At 43.0% G+C, this 16,544-nt stretch overlaps 1 pseudogene across 1 annotated transcript in view; it reads left to right on the top strand.

The window, feature by feature from the left end:
* The window catches only part of LOC148000235 (GTP-binding protein 4-like), a 41,030-nt pseudogene extending 26,912 nt beyond the window's left edge, over positions 1–14,118 (top strand). The window contains exons 2-12 of the transcript XR_015641986.1: positions 637–815; positions 1,381–1,446; positions 3,993–4,082; positions 4,415–4,525; positions 6,061–6,138; positions 6,520–6,571; positions 7,168–7,268; positions 8,348–8,545; positions 10,835–10,900; positions 11,575–11,724; positions 12,875–14,118. The product of XR_015641986.1 is annotated as a GTP-binding protein 4-like (transcript). The remainder of the gene's footprint in view (positions 1–636; positions 816–1,380; positions 1,447–3,992; positions 4,083–4,414; positions 4,526–6,060; positions 6,139–6,519; positions 6,572–7,167; positions 7,269–8,347; positions 8,546–10,834; positions 10,901–11,574; positions 11,725–12,874) is intronic.
* The last annotated feature ends 2,426 nt before the right edge of the window (positions 14,119–16,544 follow it).

The following is a 16,544-nucleotide window of genomic DNA, read 5'->3' as shown; positions in this document are numbered from 1 at the left end:
CCCCCAGTGAATGTGATTGTTGAGGGGGAGGGTGGCAATTTGGAGAGGATGGGGAGGGGAACACCCATACAGAAGGGGAGGGGGAGAGGTTAGGGGGATGGTGGCCTGGAAACCGGGAAAGGAAATAACACTCGAAATGTAAATAAGAAATACTCAATTTAATAAAGCAAAAAAAAAAAAGTAAAAAAAAAAAAAAAGATGAAGAAGCCAAGTCTTTAGGAGGTGGGAGAGTTTGTCAGTTTTGATAGCCATGTGAAAAAAAGGCTCATTTCTCCCAGGGCCAATGTCTCTTCAGTGGACTCTGCAGGGTTTCCTTAGATGCCTGCATCTGTTCTTTTGAGACAGGCAGGGTCTCTCTAATCAGGGTGACCTTAGCTCACTCACTGTAGTCACTCTAGTTTTACACTCATGGCAGTTACAGATGAGAGCCACCATACCAGCTCCTGTATTGGGTTTTTGTCTTATTAAAAAATAAGTACTTTTTCTCCTTGTTCCTTTGGTTATTGTGGGCAGTTTTCAATGTTGCATTTTACACACTAGTTTTGTTAAAACTGTTTTGGATGTAGGAGAGTGACTCTGGGACAGCCGAGACACTTTGGAGTGAGTGTACTTCGGTTAATGAAGCCTGGTTGTTAGGTTGTAGATACTCCAGGGATTTCGGATCATCCTTTGGAGGATCGGAACACCATTGAGATGCAGGCCATCACAGCCCTGGCCCAGTTCTGTATGTGATGGATTTGTCTGAGCAGTGTGGACATGGGTTGAAGGAGCAATTAGAACTCTTCCAGAATATCAGACCTCTGTTTATCAACAAGGTAAGTGTGCTAACTAATGCTTAATTTACGTAGTAGCACCTTCTCACTCATAGGTAATGGGTTCCAAGACCACTGAAGCCATTCTATGTTCATTCACCACAGATGTTAGTGATGTGACAACTTACATAAACCTGGTTGCCTGGTAGCACAGACAGTAGTAAGCCAGACAAAGGGATGATCTGTGTCCTGGTGGGAATGCAGCACTAAGACAAGACTTCATTGCACTGCTTAGGATGGAGCACATTTTATTTACAAGTTGTTTATTTATAGAACTTTCCACTTGGTGTTTTATAGCAGTAATTGATTTCAGCTTGGGTCAGAGAAATGGCAGGAAGCAAAGACATGGACAAGGAGAGGGACTACATGATTCTATACATTATTCTATACATTATCCTATACATGATTCTATACATGATTCTATACATTATTCTATACATGATTCTATACATGATTCTACACATGATTCTATACATGATTCTATACATGATTCTATACATGATTCTATACATGATTCTATACATGATTCTATAGTGTAAAAGTAGTAACTTCTTTTCTTCCTTGCTAGCCTCTTATTGTTGTAGCAAACAAATGTGATGTGAAGAGAATAGCTGAACTTTCTGAAGGAGATCAGGTAAGTCACTGATACATTAATTATGTATACTTTCTTTTAAAGTAGCTGTGAGTCCTTAGACCGTCCTTTAGAAAGATTTTTAGTGCTCCCAGATCAGGTTTCTATTCGAGAACTAAGATGATCCTCAGTGGTTTAGTGGCAGGACATTAAAGCTGGAGTGTAGTTTCCTGATTCCTGCTCTGTGTCCAGTCTGTAGGAACGCCTGTGTTCTGGGGTTGCTACACTAAACCACTGGGAAATGTGCTTCCCTAGAAAAGGACTGCTTTTAAATTGGTACCCAAGGGGAAGCCAGGTACCTCAAGTCATGTGTACTTTTATCTTTTCCAGGCCTTAGGCTATGAAATGTTCTAGGGAAGTATTTCCCACAAGTTTCTCTTTAGAACGAGTGTAAATATGGCTTACTTTATTACATAATGGAATCTGTAGCTAAGTAAGTTTGCAAGTGAGTAAGGGAGAACACCTTCTAAGTTCAGTGTCTGCCAGCATTATCCATGAGGTAGGCTGCATTGGTAGTCAAAAATTTTCAAACAGTTTAACCCTTTTAGTAGACAGTTTTCAGGATAAATGCTTTGAGAGACAGGTACTTGAACAGTGCTCTCACTGCCATCCTGAGTAGAAGTTCCCTTCATGTTTACCTGTAGCTTGTCAGAAATTAATACCCTAGGGCTCATAGACTCCTCGTCCAACCCCCTGGGGTATGGAGCAGTATGAGTTTGCACAGGTGACAAGTGCACACTGAAAGAGCTGTCTGGATATATCTTTATATCTTTTGTCATGTTTAAACCAAGGTGGATGGTTCCTGAGTGGAAGGGACTTCTGTCCATGGGAAGCATTAGTTTGTCCTAAGTTGTCTTCTTAGGGCAGAACACAGCAAGTTTGGGGTTTTTTTTTTTCGACTACTTACTTATTTAAAGACAGGACTAATGTAGGTTAGGATGGCCTTGAACTCTTTATCCTCCCGTCTGCTCATTCCAGCTGGCAGGATCGTATATTCTTTAAATTACTAATTATCTAACTGATGTCAGAGAATCAGTTTATTTTAAAAAGCAGAGAAACAAAAACTCTTTATATCTTATAAATAATCTTAATTTGTCAGTCCATATGGCATTGAAGAGAGGAGGAGGCGGGAAGGGAGTGGGTAGAGCCAGGAAGGCTTACAAGTGAAACAAACTGGTCAGGTGCTCAGGCTTTGGGGTCAGCTCAGGTCCAGCTTTACTACTCAGCAATGTGGTAGGAAAGGGAGTCACCCTGCGGAGCCCCACATGTCTGGCTAGTGAAGGTACTGCCTGGATAATTGGTCACTGGCCAGCTGTTAGTAGAGAGCTGACATCACTGTAGGTTATCTTTCTGGTCTCTGATTCTCTCTAGTGAAAACAGTGCCTACCCAGCAGTCGTTGGTGTTACAGGAATTGGGAAGTGGATGCTGTAGAAATGTACAGCTTGCTTAGCGCTTGCACTGTAGAGCCTGTCCTTCAACATTGGTGTGTTGTCACATGGTAGTAACAGTCAACAGTTATCACATGACTGGGGGCTCAGTGACTGCCTTACACCCTGGGTCACAGTGACTGCCTTACACCCTCGGTCACAGTGACTGTTTTACACCCCGGGTCATTCGTTGTTAAGTGACAGGATTTGTGCTCAGAGACCATAGCTTTCGCTGAAATCATGCTCTACACCCTTGATAATAGAAGTTGACCTTGTTCATGGGAACTTTCAGTGTCTATTAGAAGTTAGTCCCCCGTCTCTAAGCTAGAGAGAGGTTTGTAGTTGTAAACATTTGAGAAGAGCATATTGCGTCCCTTCTTTAGAGTCTTAGTGATTCATAAAATGAAACAGCAAATAGTTTTGTATTTTCTGAAGAATTCTCTTGGTCTATTATAGCAGAAACTTTAAAATAAGGAATAGCATTGAAAACGTCTTTTGAAAAGTTGGTCCTGTCTTCATGAGGAGCTGTGCTTCAGAAATCCCAGCAGGGAGACTGAGGCAGAAGCTAGCTTGTATTACATGGTGTATGTGTTCTAGGCCAGCCTGAACTACGAATCCAGGGTCTGCCTTCTTAAAACAAAACAATAAAAGTTGGTCATCCTCTTCTTTTGCATTTTTCCTCCTGAGAAATTGCATCTTGAGTTTGTGGATATAGGTCAGTGGGAGCTTGCTTGTAGCTGAGTTTAACCCCTAGTGCTGGGAGTTGGGGAGTAGGGGAAATCTTACAGAGTATTCCACAGAGCTTCTGACTTTGATTCGGTTTGATTCTGTGGGGGTTTGTTTGTTTGTTTAATTTTTGAGGCAACATTTTTCTCTGTAGCTTTGACTGTCGTAGAGCCTCACTTTAAACCAGGCTGGCCTTGAACTCAGAGATCCATCTGGCTCTGCTGTTCCACTTATGTATTTATTTATTTATTTTTAATTATATAAGATTGTTGTAGAAATTAACTTAAAACTGTTCTTAGAGTTAAAAACAAATCATAGTTGTTGAGCAAATAGTGTTTGCAACCTCCATTCACAAAACATTAATGCATGTTGCCCTTCTTTTCTTTGTATTCCAGAAAATATTTCTAGACTTGCAGGCTGAAGGATTTCCTGTCATCGAGACCAGCACCCTGACTGAGGAAGGTGTCATTCAAGTTAAAACGGAGGTTGGTGCTTTCTTAACTCGGGGCTAGTGTTTTTGTCTGAGAACGGTCAGTTATGGGAAACTGTTTGCATTTTGGGAATTACTAACACTGGAAATAATTTAGGTTGGGTTTTTGTTTTTGTGTTTGTTTTTGTTTTCCTTGAATAGGATTAGTTGTTTAAATTGTTAGGTGAACCTTTGGGGAACCTAGTTACCTGCTGAAAGAAAATATGAAGGAAGTTCCATACTGGGTTGTGAACCTGTGGATGAGTGGAGGACTTGATTCTTCCTTGCAGTGTGAGGCTGGGGACTGGCCTCAATGGCTTTGTGACTCTTATTTTTCTACTTTCTTAGGCTTGTGATAGGCTTTTGGCTCACCGAGTAGAAACGAAAATGAAAGGAAATAAAGTGAATGAGGTTCTGAACAGATTGCACTTAGCTGTGCCCAACAAGAGAGATGACAAGGTAAGGCAAGGCCGCCCTTCTTCGCAGGCTTCAGTTTGTGTTGCTGTGCTGGGCCGGTGGCCGCTTGGCACGTGCCTCTTCCTGGTGTTGCCCAGAGTCACACTCGGGTTTCACTTTTTCATTCCTGGTGAAGTCACACGTGCCTGTGGGAGGGATGAAGTAAAGAAGAGTTCTGTGCACCTACTTCTCCCTGTCACAGTCTGCGTTGTAACTTGTTGTTTGTCCCTTAGAAGTAGCGTGGGTGCAATTGTCACACATCCCCATCCCCCCTGTTTTTTAAATTGTCAGTGGAAGCATATTTTTATGTTTTTCTGCCATTATAAGCAGTCTACGTCTTTATAGATGTGTTCCTACAAATAAATCTGTATTTTAGGATAGAAGTTCCTAAAAGTTGTTTTCTTTTTTTTTTTTTTTTTGGTTCTTTTTATTCGGAGCTGGGGACCGAACCCAGGGCCTTGCGCTTCCTAGGTAAGCGCTCTACCACTGAGCTAAATCCCCAGCCCCTAAAAGTTGTTTTCTTTATCACTTTTTTCCTTGCCTGCTTTGTAAATATGTACACAGTGTGCATTCCTGGTGTCTGTGGAGGTCCAGAGACAGCATCAGATCCCCTGAAGTCATAGTTAGCGGTGAGCCGCTTGAGTCCTGAGTCCTGTGAACTGAACTAGGTCCTCCGCAGGAACAACCTGCAGATTTTCTTAACCACTGAACTATCTCTCCAGCCCCTCTTTATTTTATTGTTGTTTTTAAACATCTCAAAAAACCTGCACATTTTCATTACATTAGCATTAGTGCTCTTTTGTAGTTATTAGATTGTGGGTTCTAGAGAACTGGCGACATTATTTCTAAAATACTTTAGTGTCATTTTTCTCTGTATTTTCATATTTTTGTTTCTGTTTGCTTTCTTTTTTCTTCTGAATAGAAGTTTTATGTGTGCTCAATTTAGTTTTTCCTGAGGGAGGTGCGGTTTACTACTTGTTTCATGGAGTGGTCATTGTTCTCAACTAATTAATGAATTTAATTCTGTTGAATTGTAAACATACTTAGGTTTATGTCTGTTTCTCATTCTACTGTTTTCCTGTGTGTTTTTCTCATATGTTTTATGATAATTTTTTTTAATGATTTATTTATCTATTATATATAAGTATACCGTAGCTGTCTTCAGATACACCAGAAGAGGGCATCGGATCTCCTTACAGATGGTTGTGAGCCACCATGTGGTTGCTGGGAATTGAACTCATGATCTCTGGAAGGGCAGTTGGGTGCTCTTAACCGCTGAGCCATCTCTCCAGCCCTTACGATAATTTTTGTTTTTGTTTTTTTTCCAAATGAACTATAGAATCAATTTTGGTGGTTGTCTGGTCTCTTTTACCTACTCTGGCCCCAAACCTCACTCCCCAGAATGCACTTTATTTTAATTGGTGTGGGTTGTTTTGTGTTTCCCTTGCAGACTGTCTTTTTGTGTGTGTGTTTGTTTCCTTTAAGTTTCTTTCATACTTGGGAAGGCATTTCACATACTTTAAACAATGTCTTCTTAGGAGAGACCCCCTTTCATCCCAGAAGGAGTGGTAGCTCGTCGGAAGAGAATGGAGATCGCAGAGCCCAAGAAGAAGAGGGTAGGTTACTGGACCTCTTTGTCCGAGTTTCTTATGAACAGGGACAGAGGGCCTGCCTGTGCACCAGAAAAAGTGATGCTGGGTGGTGGTCTTAGGCATGTGAAGCCTCCTTGGTGCAGGAGGTGCAAATTGAGTGTGCCCAGGGTTTGGCCCTGTAAGATTCAGGGACACAGTGGTGAATTCTTAGCATATGCTTGACTGGAGCTTTTCAGTTGATGTCGTAGTTCAGTGAACAAAGTCCATGAGACACGTAGTCCTCAGGTGGGCAAAACAGCCCTCCTGATAGATGTGCAAAAGGTCAGAGGCTGCTTCATCGGGAAGGAGGCTGCAAAGCATCTGGGGACATAAAGCTAAGACAAACTTTTGGGGCTTTCTTTTCAGGAACGAGATCTTGAGCTGGAAATGGGAGATGATTATATTTTGGATCTTCAGAGTAAGTAAGGTGTTTTGGAATGTCAGTTGTATGAAAAGTGTTTCAGAAAAGAAAGGAACTAAGTGAGTGAAAGTCTTCCAGAGAGTTTATTGGTTTATAAACTTTTACTTATTTTCTTTTTTTAAAAAAATATTTATTTATTATATATGAGTCCACTCAAGATGTCCTCACACACACACAGAAGAGGGCATCAGATCCCATTACAGATGGCTGTGAGCTACCATGTGGTTGCTGGGAATTGAACTCAGGACTTCTGTAAGAGTAGTCAGTTCTCTTAACCACTGAGCCATCCCTCCAGCCCCCAAGATTTTACTTTTTTGAAGATTAGAAGTTGCAGACTTACAGAGCTGTGTATAAATAATGTCCTGTTGTTTCAGATGAAAGGATTCTTTTTCTGTAGTATTTGGAAGTTGGACACACGGGTCAGTATTGTTCTTGTTAAGAGTAAGTTAAGGGTGTTGAACACAGCTGTTTTGTTAGGCTGTAAAGTGGTTTTACTTATAAAGGGATTATCCAGAGTAGTCATCTTGATGACACAGTACTTGAAGATTTGAGAAACTACCATAAACATAACTCCTTTTTCCTTTCAATATTAGAATACTGGGACTTAATGAATTCATCTGAGAAGTATGATAAGATACCAGAGATTTGGGAAGGCCACAATGTTGCTGATTATATCGATCCTGCTATCATGAAGGTCTGCAATGCTTTTTAAATTAATTGCCCCACTTTGACATTTAGAAGAACTTCAACTTTTACTCCTTCCTTGTTCTCCTTTTGTTCTATGCCCTCAGAGATCCTTTCACCCTGTTTTTGCTCTCTTGGAGACATCACTTCTCAATTCAAAGGACACTAATTATTCTTTTTCTGTGTGGTCCTGGTGGCGCCCAGCCTTCCCCACCGAGCTGCAGTGGCCCCATCATTTTGCTTGTGTTGATGTCCAGTGTGGAGATCCATCCTGTCCCTGGTTCCATCCTCTCTCTGGAACATCTTCTGAGTCTTCTCAGACAACCTCCTGCAGTCTTTTGCTAGTTTAGCAAGTGACAGCGAATTAACAAGAAAATTCAGTCCATGGGGTGTGAGCTCTGATTTACAGATTTCTTTGTCTCACTGACCTTTTTATGTTTGGCTCCTTCTAATCTGGAAGGGGGGATTAACCTCAGCGCTTTTCTTAGACACATTCCCTGCCGGGCACCTATCCCTTGCTTGCTTTTTCATAGCGCGTCAATGTTTACACGATTATCTTCTCATTTATCTATATTTCTGTGTGCGTGCGTATGAGTGTGCATGTTTGTGTTCGTGTTCGTGTGCGTGTGCATGTTTGTGTGCGTTGCTGGGGCGTGAACTCAGGATCTTGTGCTTGTGAGCTTTGTCACCTCGCTGCATCCCCAACCTCTGTGCATTTAAAGTTTCACTTTGTCACCAGTGCAGTTGTGCTTAGTATGGTATTTGAGAGGATGAATGGGGGTTTGTACAGATTTATTTTGTGTATCTGCAGTGGAAACTAGGGAATGAGGGAAGGGTCCCTATGTTTTTTATCTTTAAAGATGAAATGCAATTGGCAGAAAACAGTGCATACGTTGGTCATGCTGTCTCTCTGGCCTTCATAAATCCTCTTTCCCACGAGATTAATTGTACACGTGGGCCCCGGTTGTGATGAGACCACACAGCGTTCTCATACCTTCAGGTATCTGAGGAAACATGATTCCTGTAAATATGTCGCTGCACTTACTTCCCTGCAGGGTTTCCTTGTTAACTTCATGATTCTTTTTAAAGAAATTAGAAGAGTTGGAAAAGGAAGAAGAGCTCAGAACAGCTGCTGGGGAGTATGACAGTGAGTCTGAGAGTGAAGACGAGGAAATGGTGGAAATCCGACAGCTGGCAAAACAAATTAGAGAGAAGAAGATGTTGAAAATTCTACAGTCCAAAGAAAAGAACACACAGGGACCCCGGATGCCCCGGACTGCTAAGAAGGTTAGTGTGGAGCCCCGCAGAGCCAAGTCCAGGCTTGCATGCTGGATCCTGTGTAATCTGCCATGAGAGCCCGGCTTCACTGCTTGGGATGTCAGGTGCGGCACACCCGGGCGTTCGCAGGGTCTTTGCTCTGGGCTGCAGCTTCTCTCCATGCATTGCAGCTCCAGGTGCATCCCTGCTGCAGACTGAGTCATTGCTGCCGTGATGTGAGTTAAACCGAAACCTGATGACGGCTGAGGATGTTAGGCAGTTGTTAAAGAGGGTCTCAGGTAGTCCGGGCTTGAACCTGTAGCCAAGGAGTTCCTTCCCGACTCCTGCTCCATAGGTGCCAGGAGTACAGCCGTGTGCCACTGTGCATTTTTGTTACCTAAGTTTTCTATTGATTGAGACTCCTAAATCCACAAGGCAGCTCGCCAGCCCCTGATGCTGCTGAGCATAGGAGCATCGCTCTCCAGGTGTGAATGGACCCTGAGCACCACTTGGCTCTGTGTCGGGATGTCATTGTCTTTACTTTTGTTCTTGTTGGAACTACCTCTGTGTCCATAGCCTTCCTGAAAGCTGAGGTCAGGGAGTGAGTGGCAGGTTCCCAAAAGGGACAGATACTGGGCAGTTAAAGTATAATGGAGGTGGGGGGTTGGAGGTGGGGGGTTGGCGTTGTAGATTCCACAATGGACGCTCCTGGTTTGAAAATACTGTTTTCATGTGCTTGGGCGGCCACTAATATTCACAGACGGGTTGTTTCTCCTGGTGCTTAGTTGTCTGTGAGAAGACACTCTGGTTCACGAGTCTGTCTTCCCTCAGCTGTAGTGCCTTCTCTAGTCCATGCAGCAATTCTCTCACCCCGAGAACATAGCAGTCTTGCCATGGCTTCTGTGTAGCAAGTGCACTGTTTGTTTTTGTGGGGTGTAATTGAACTGTCCAGAAACTGAAGTTATCCCAACTGGCAACAAGCATTTACAGTAGGTAATAGTCACTGTACAGCTATACTCTGAAGACCCGGAGCAGGAACAAACTCAGTCTCTCCTGCTGTATGCTGACACGTGGATCCTTTATTTGACTCCGGCTGGGTGAGAGAAATCTCCCCCATCAAGCCATCAATCAGCCCTGCACTGACTCTGTTGGGTATCCCTCAGTTAATTCACATCTCACACTGTCTCCCTGCCTGAAGGGGGCATCAAGACCGTAAGGCTGAGAGTTTCCTTGCACCAGGCTAGCCCCACTTGCAGGTTATGGGGCAGGGCCTCTAGAGCTCAACTCTCTAATTACAGAGTGTGGTTCCCCTGATCCTGTCTTTGAGTTTGCATAATTTACTAGAGTACCTCACAATTGGGAAAACATTCCCTTTTGTTGATTACATTTGCCAGTTCATCGTAAAGTGTATTTTAAAATTTAAGAGATGAAGGCAGTGAAGTGCTGAATGAGGGCAATCTGAAGGGACCTTCAGTCCTGGGCCATGTGACCCCTCTTAGCACATGGCTGGGTGTTTCTCATTTTCCTGTATGCTAGGCATCTAGAGTCACTTCAAACTCTGTTCTTTTAGGTTTTTATTAAAGCTTTTTGCATAAACATACTTGGATCCTGGACTGTAAATGTGTGATGGGCAAGCTTCTAAACTAATGCTAACAGACTACGTCTGTCCGCCCAGCCTCTTTAGGCCTTTCTGTGCTACATACCTGTGCGCCTCTGAAACAGGGTCTTGAGTTTGCTGCCACAGGGTAATCAGAGCTGGCCTGCTCCCGTACAGAAAGGCGGGGAAGGGGAACGGACATTTTTAAGTTCTGTCGTCTGCCTTGGAGAGGAGATTATATATAATATTACATGTAATGGTGTAATACTGTAGCATGTCCTTCCATAGAGACATAGTTGGTGCAGCTTTCTATTTCTTAGGAAGAAAATGGAGCATGTGTAAAGGGGGCAGAAGATGAGAGAAACCGAGAGACGGACTGACTGACTGACTCTTGTGTATGACCTGAAGTCCATAGTTAAAAAGACTCAACTTTACCCCAGGTAGCCTCTGGAACCAGGGACTAAAGGCCAGATGCTCTAGTCTTTTCTGTTCCAGTCCTGAGGAAAGGATGAGGGCTGCGGGCTGGCATCCAGTAACCGAGAGCAGAGCACCTGTCTACCACTTCTCTGTCCAGCACAGCTTCACCTGTGTTTTTCCTCTCTCTCTCTCTCTCTCTCTCTCTCTCTCTCTCTCTCTCTCTCTCTCCTTTTCTTTTAAAATTAAATTTCAACAGACATTTTACTTAAAACAAGTTATCTTCCCTCCCCTCCGCACCTTCTCAGGTTCAACGGGCAGATTTAGAGAATGAGATGCGTAGTCTTGGCGTGGACATGGATGATAAAGACAATGTAAGTCTGGAGGGGCAGTGTGGTTTCAGATGATCCGTGCTTTTGTTGTTTTGAGACGTTCATTGTCTTGCTGTGTCGCCCAGCCTGCCTTCAAACTCAGTCTTTCCCTGCCTCTAGTTCTCCAGTGCTGGTGGCAGGCATGTGCTGCCAAACCCTTCCCACAGTCAGGTTGCTTAACAATGCGGGTACCTTCCGAGAAATCTGTAACTAGGTGATCTGCTAATGTAAATGTCATGGCATGCACATGATATACGTAATGTAGCTGGTGCATATGCCTACTGCCTCAGCTGTTTGGAGTGGGAGGTTAAAACCTCAGCCTACATCATGTGAACTGTGGACCAAAGCCATTGCCATCACTGCTTGTGATTGATGTTATCCAGTAAAGAACATTAGTGCACAGGATGTGCAAGAGCTGCGGCCTAAGAGCACCATCTTACTCACCACCAGCATGGGTGCTGAGCTGGACATTCCTGAAGCCTTGTCAGGAGACACAGGAGAGCATAGCACTGCGTCTGACCCTTAACCCCTGGCTTCAGACCAGAGCCCGCGAGTAAGCTGCAGTAGGTCTTCCAGAGTCTTTCACTTGCGAGTGATATTGTCTTTAAGAGCTTGTCTGTTTTCTTTTCTTGTTGGACTAATTTCGATTGTTATCAAGAGCACTGTTTGTGTTCCAGGCCCACTATGCAGTCCAGGCCAGAAGATCTCGGAGTGTCACCAGGAAAAGAAAACGAGAAGAGTCTGTTCCTCCCTCTTCCATAGCCCGCAGTCGCAGTCGGAGTTGCTCTAAAACGCCACGTGATGTTTCTGGTCTTCGGGATGTCAAGGTTTGTTTCGTTGATCTGGGACAAAAGAAAATAAGAACCTTCAGGGGTGTTTATAGAACCTCCAGCAAGCACCAGCCATTACTTGAGGAGGGTTGTGATTAAGAGATTAGCTGTTCGTCCTATCTTCTACTTTGTAGCATCCTTTGGAGAGGAACTTGGACCAGAAGCAGTTGGATCCCCTGGATAGGTGTTCTGGCAAACCATTCTGAACCCCTTGACATGGCAGATAGACAGACATGGCCTCATAAAGTATGGATAGTCTAGGCTTAGGTCCCAACTGTTTGCAAAATACTAGGAAGAGGCCCCATTTCCAGTGAGGAAGTAGGCTGGGAAAACTTGGTTCATTTTCCTCATTAGGGGAATTGTTATCTCTTCAAGGTGGTAGCTTGTCACTATGGTATAATTTGTAATGTCTTTTTCAAAGATGCAATAGTTGCTTAAAATCTCACTGAAATTTCTTTTTGAGAAAAAACTTTTTTTTTACTATTTTGAAAATTCAAATATAAGAGAAAACTTATGTAAACTAGCAGGTTCTCTAATAGAAGGCTGAAGTTTTCATTTCAGATGTCATTTCTATCTGGAAGTCTAGGAAGTGAGTGTTGAGTTGAGGTAGTGTTTTACTATGACTCCTAGGCGGCCTGAGAGTCCAGACTGCTCCATGTTCACCCGGGAGTAAGATTACACTATTGGTCTATGGGTTTCAATACTGGCATTGACATGAGTCAGAAGGTTCAGACCATGGAAGTCTGAACAGATGCTCTTGTAGTCTACTAACGGAAGAAAGGTCCAAGGCTTCCTCGCGTAGTCACTGAGCTCAGATACTCTTATAGTCTATAACTGTAGAAAGGTCCAAGGCTTCCTCGAGTAGTCACTGAGCTCAGATGCTCTTGTAGTGTATGACTGTAGAAAGGTTCAAGGCTTCCTCATGTAGTCACTGAGCTCAGATGCTCTTATAGTGTATAACTGTAGAAAGGTTCAAGGCTTCCTCACGTAGTCATTGAGCTCCTGCAGATAGTGTGGTGGTCTGAGAACATGGTGACTGAGACAACTGGGTCTTGATGGTTCCTTCTGGCTTTGGTAAAATGGTTCCCAGGTAATTACAATGCAGGACAGAAATGTGGTTTTCATTGTTGTGTGTTCTCCTGTGTAGATGGTGAAGAAAGCCAAGACCATGATGAAGAAAGCCCAGAAGAAGATGAATCGCTTGGGGAAGAAGGGGGAAGCAGATAGGCATGTGTTTGATATGAAGCCCAAGCACCTACTCTCTGGGAAGAGGAAAGCTGGTAAAAAGGACAGGAGATAATGTCCTCTTCGGTCGGAGTAGTTTAACTAGACCCGTGATTATTTCTGAGTGTGTGATGGTGTGTTTTATAGAATTTGGGATCAACATCTGTTAACCAAAGAAACGATGGAAATGACTTTTAAATGCTTGTTGCTGTGCTGAAAACTGGTAAAGCCGAGTAAGCGTGTGGTGCCGTGGCCCTGCGCAGTCAGATGTTACCTGCAGAGCGCTCTGTACTAGATGACGCGCTTCTTTCACAGCCCACAGCCAAGGGACTCATTTTGCAGAAAAGATGTATTGGTGTAAGGAGGCTGCTTTGGTGGGGGAAAACTTTTGTAGTAGATCTTTTGACACCCAAAATACCTATTTTTGTTAAGAAAGTATTCCTGCTGGGAGGTCTTACATGTAGCGTGTATCAGAACTTAAACTACAATCTTAAATTATTTTCTGCATCTGTAGTACAATGTATCATTGTAACTTCAAACATTTTATCCAAAGTAAACATCCAGCAAAAACATAGTTTTGATTATTTACATTTAGTTTGCTTTAATTGCAAGTCTCTTGATAGCCAAAAGGAACGGGCAGGGAATAGGACTTTGCTTAGAGCAAAAGTAGTTTTTTAAAGGGAATAAGTGCCTGGATATGTCTTCTTTCACTAACAACTGCTGGATTAAGATTGGTGTCCTAGAAAGTAAAGAAACATTGATGAGAGGGATCCCAGTGTGGGTGGAACTGCAGCCCTGTCCACAGATCAGAAGACAGCCTTCACACTGTCAGCGCTTCCTGTCAGTGTGACCGCTTCTGACCTGTATCGGAAACCAGTGATGTATACATGTATTATATTCTCTATCCTAAATCATATGGACTCTTTGAGACTTTTTTAAAAAATAGTTTTATTTGTCTTGGATATGTCATGTATTTGCATTTCAAATGTTATCCCCTTTCTCCCCTCTTCCATCCCCCTCCCCAGCTTCTATGAGGGTGCTCCCACTCCCACCCACCCACTCCAACCTCAACACCCAAGACTTCTTATATTGGCTTTAGTTGTCTGATGACATTTGATGTCTTGATCTATTTTTTTATGTCTAGATGATTAAAGTCTATAATCATTAGTATGACTAGTAACTTGATTAAATCATAGAATTATTCATCTAACAGTAGAAGATCTAGACAAAGCTTTTTTTTTCCTTAATAGAACTTGTATTTACTTAAATTTCAGAGGCGTTAGTGAGAAAGGGTAGAGAGTGCTGTTCAAAACAAAACAATTAAGCAAATACAGGAGCAGAATGTTCGAGGTCTTGAGCTTCACTGTGTTAGGAATCTGTCCTCATTGCTGTTAGAAAGAATTGGCTGTGAATGCTGGTGTTTGGTAGGTAGGCACTGGGCTACCTCTCTGCCTACCATGCCCTTTAGCAGTGCTGGTTACTTATAGAAGAAGCTGGAATGTGGTGGGGATTCAGCCGCTCCTCCTCTAGAGAGAGACACTAAATAGTCTTTAAATGTTAGAGGACTCGTTCTGATTGTAAGCATATACTACAAAGACTACAAAGACTAAAGACAGCACTGCAGTACTGTCATAAAGACAGCCATGCAGATGGTTGGAACAGAGTAGAGTAATAGCAGAAATCATTATCCTAAACAATGGACCAGAACAAACAGTGGGCAAAGGACTGTTTCTCCAGCAGCCACTGTGGGAAATGTATGGTTAAAGTCAGGCTCTACCTTACACCACATTAGAACATACATGTTTAAAAGCCTAAGGAGGAGAAGGACCTGCAGAACTCCAAAGCTTTAAAGAAAAGGGTAAAACCATCAGAACAATTGACAGTTTCTTGGCTATGGCACCAGAGTAAAGGAAAGGTGAAAGTACATAAGCAGGACGCCCTCGGGATTCTTGGTATCGGAGGAGACAGCCTGCGGGATGGGAGAGGAGATCTGCAAGTGGCAGGAGTATGAGTAATCCATGGTTTATAAAGCTCAACAGAGACCAACTCAATATTGCAAGGGTCTTGAATATGTATTTCTCCAACCGAGATAGTCAGATGTCCAGATAGCCACAGGCAGACATCTTCAGGGATGCTTTCACCTAAACATTGGGGAAATACGAATGAGCGCGAAACCACTGCTGCACACCCACCAAGCTGACCAGGTCAAACAACAGCCAAGAAGGGGGTAAGCATGGGAAACCCAGGTAGTTCTTCCCTTGTAGTACGTCCCTCAGGTGCTTGGTAGAGTGCTTTGCTAACATGAAACATTCCTGGATAGACAGTCAACACACAGGTGGAAACCTTACCATGCCTTGCTCCTTATCCTGCTTGCTGCTAAGGTGATCCCTCCTTGTTTGAGAAAAATAACTGACTGTATTTTCAAAAGCTATCTCACTCATTTTTAATTTTTTTCTAAAGATATCAGTCATCTTGTTTGTAACAATGATAGTTTAATTTCATGTTTATTCTATTCCTGGGGTTCAATACATAAAACGAAAAATGTTTATAAGCAGAAAATGTTCACTGGATCAAAGTTTTCCCTAGATCTGTCTGTGATAATATCAATAATACAGTGATCTGAAGTTAGGGTCTATTTCCAACAAGGTAAAAGTTACTGTTCACAGTGGGGAGGGCGTGATGCCTATTCTTGGTTGTCAACCTGACTATGGGGATTAACTAAAACCCCAAAATGGCGAGCACAACTGTGAGGGATTTTTGCTTAATTTGAAGCTTAGATTCTTCCTGGGCATTCCAGCAGGGAAAATCTACTGAGTCTAAATGTTGCAGCACGACAGGAGAGATGGCAGAAAAGACATCCTGGGGTTTCGGTGTTAGAATTTGTTCCCTCCAAGTCAGCCTGTTGAACTCTGAATTCATTATAGGAATGATGACCCCTACCTACTCAAGGAAGAATTAGGCAACATCCACTGGATGTTTTTAATTTTCAAGACAGTTGCCCAAGCTTGGTGTAGTGGCAAATGCCTTTAATCCAGCACCTGGGAGGCAGAAGTAGAGGGATCTCTGAGTGGAATGCTAGCCTGGTCTACAGTGAGTTCCAAGACAGCCAGAGCTTATAGTGAGACCCTGTCTTTGAAAAAAAGAAAAGAAACATACCCAGTACTATGGGGAACAGGGAGTTTTTTGATGACTGAATCTTCTAGCACAATTCTCATAGTAAAGATTATGTGTTTCCATCATTATTGGTAAGTATATTCACAATAACATTTGACCAGGCAAATTTATTCGTTGATCTATACTGACGAACATTAAGCTGCTTGCTTTTTGGCCGTTATTTAACATGTAGAAGACAGGCTTAATGTTCTGTACTGGGGGTCAGCAGTGGCCTAGGTAAAAATTCAACAGGAAGTACTTGATTAAGCTCATCAGCTCCACAAAGAGTCCTTGTGAAATCTGTGAACCCGGTGAAAACCAACAAAGCTCTTATGTAATCCTCACGCACCACATGCTGCCTACAGAGAGAACCCTGATCAGGTGAGCCTATGTAACACAAGGGACGGTGGTGACACCACGGGGAGGTTTTAGGAGAAAAG

Source organism: Rattus norvegicus, chromosome 17, assembly GCF_021556685.1.
Source record: "Rattus norvegicus strain SHRSP/BbbUtx chromosome 17, alternate assembly SHRSP_T2T, whole genome shotgun sequence".
Classification (NCBI taxonomy): domain Eukaryota; kingdom Metazoa; phylum Chordata; class Mammalia; order Rodentia; family Muridae; genus Rattus; species Rattus norvegicus.
Note: the sequence above shows the minus strand (reverse complement) of the source record. Positions and strands in the feature narration are given on the sequence as shown.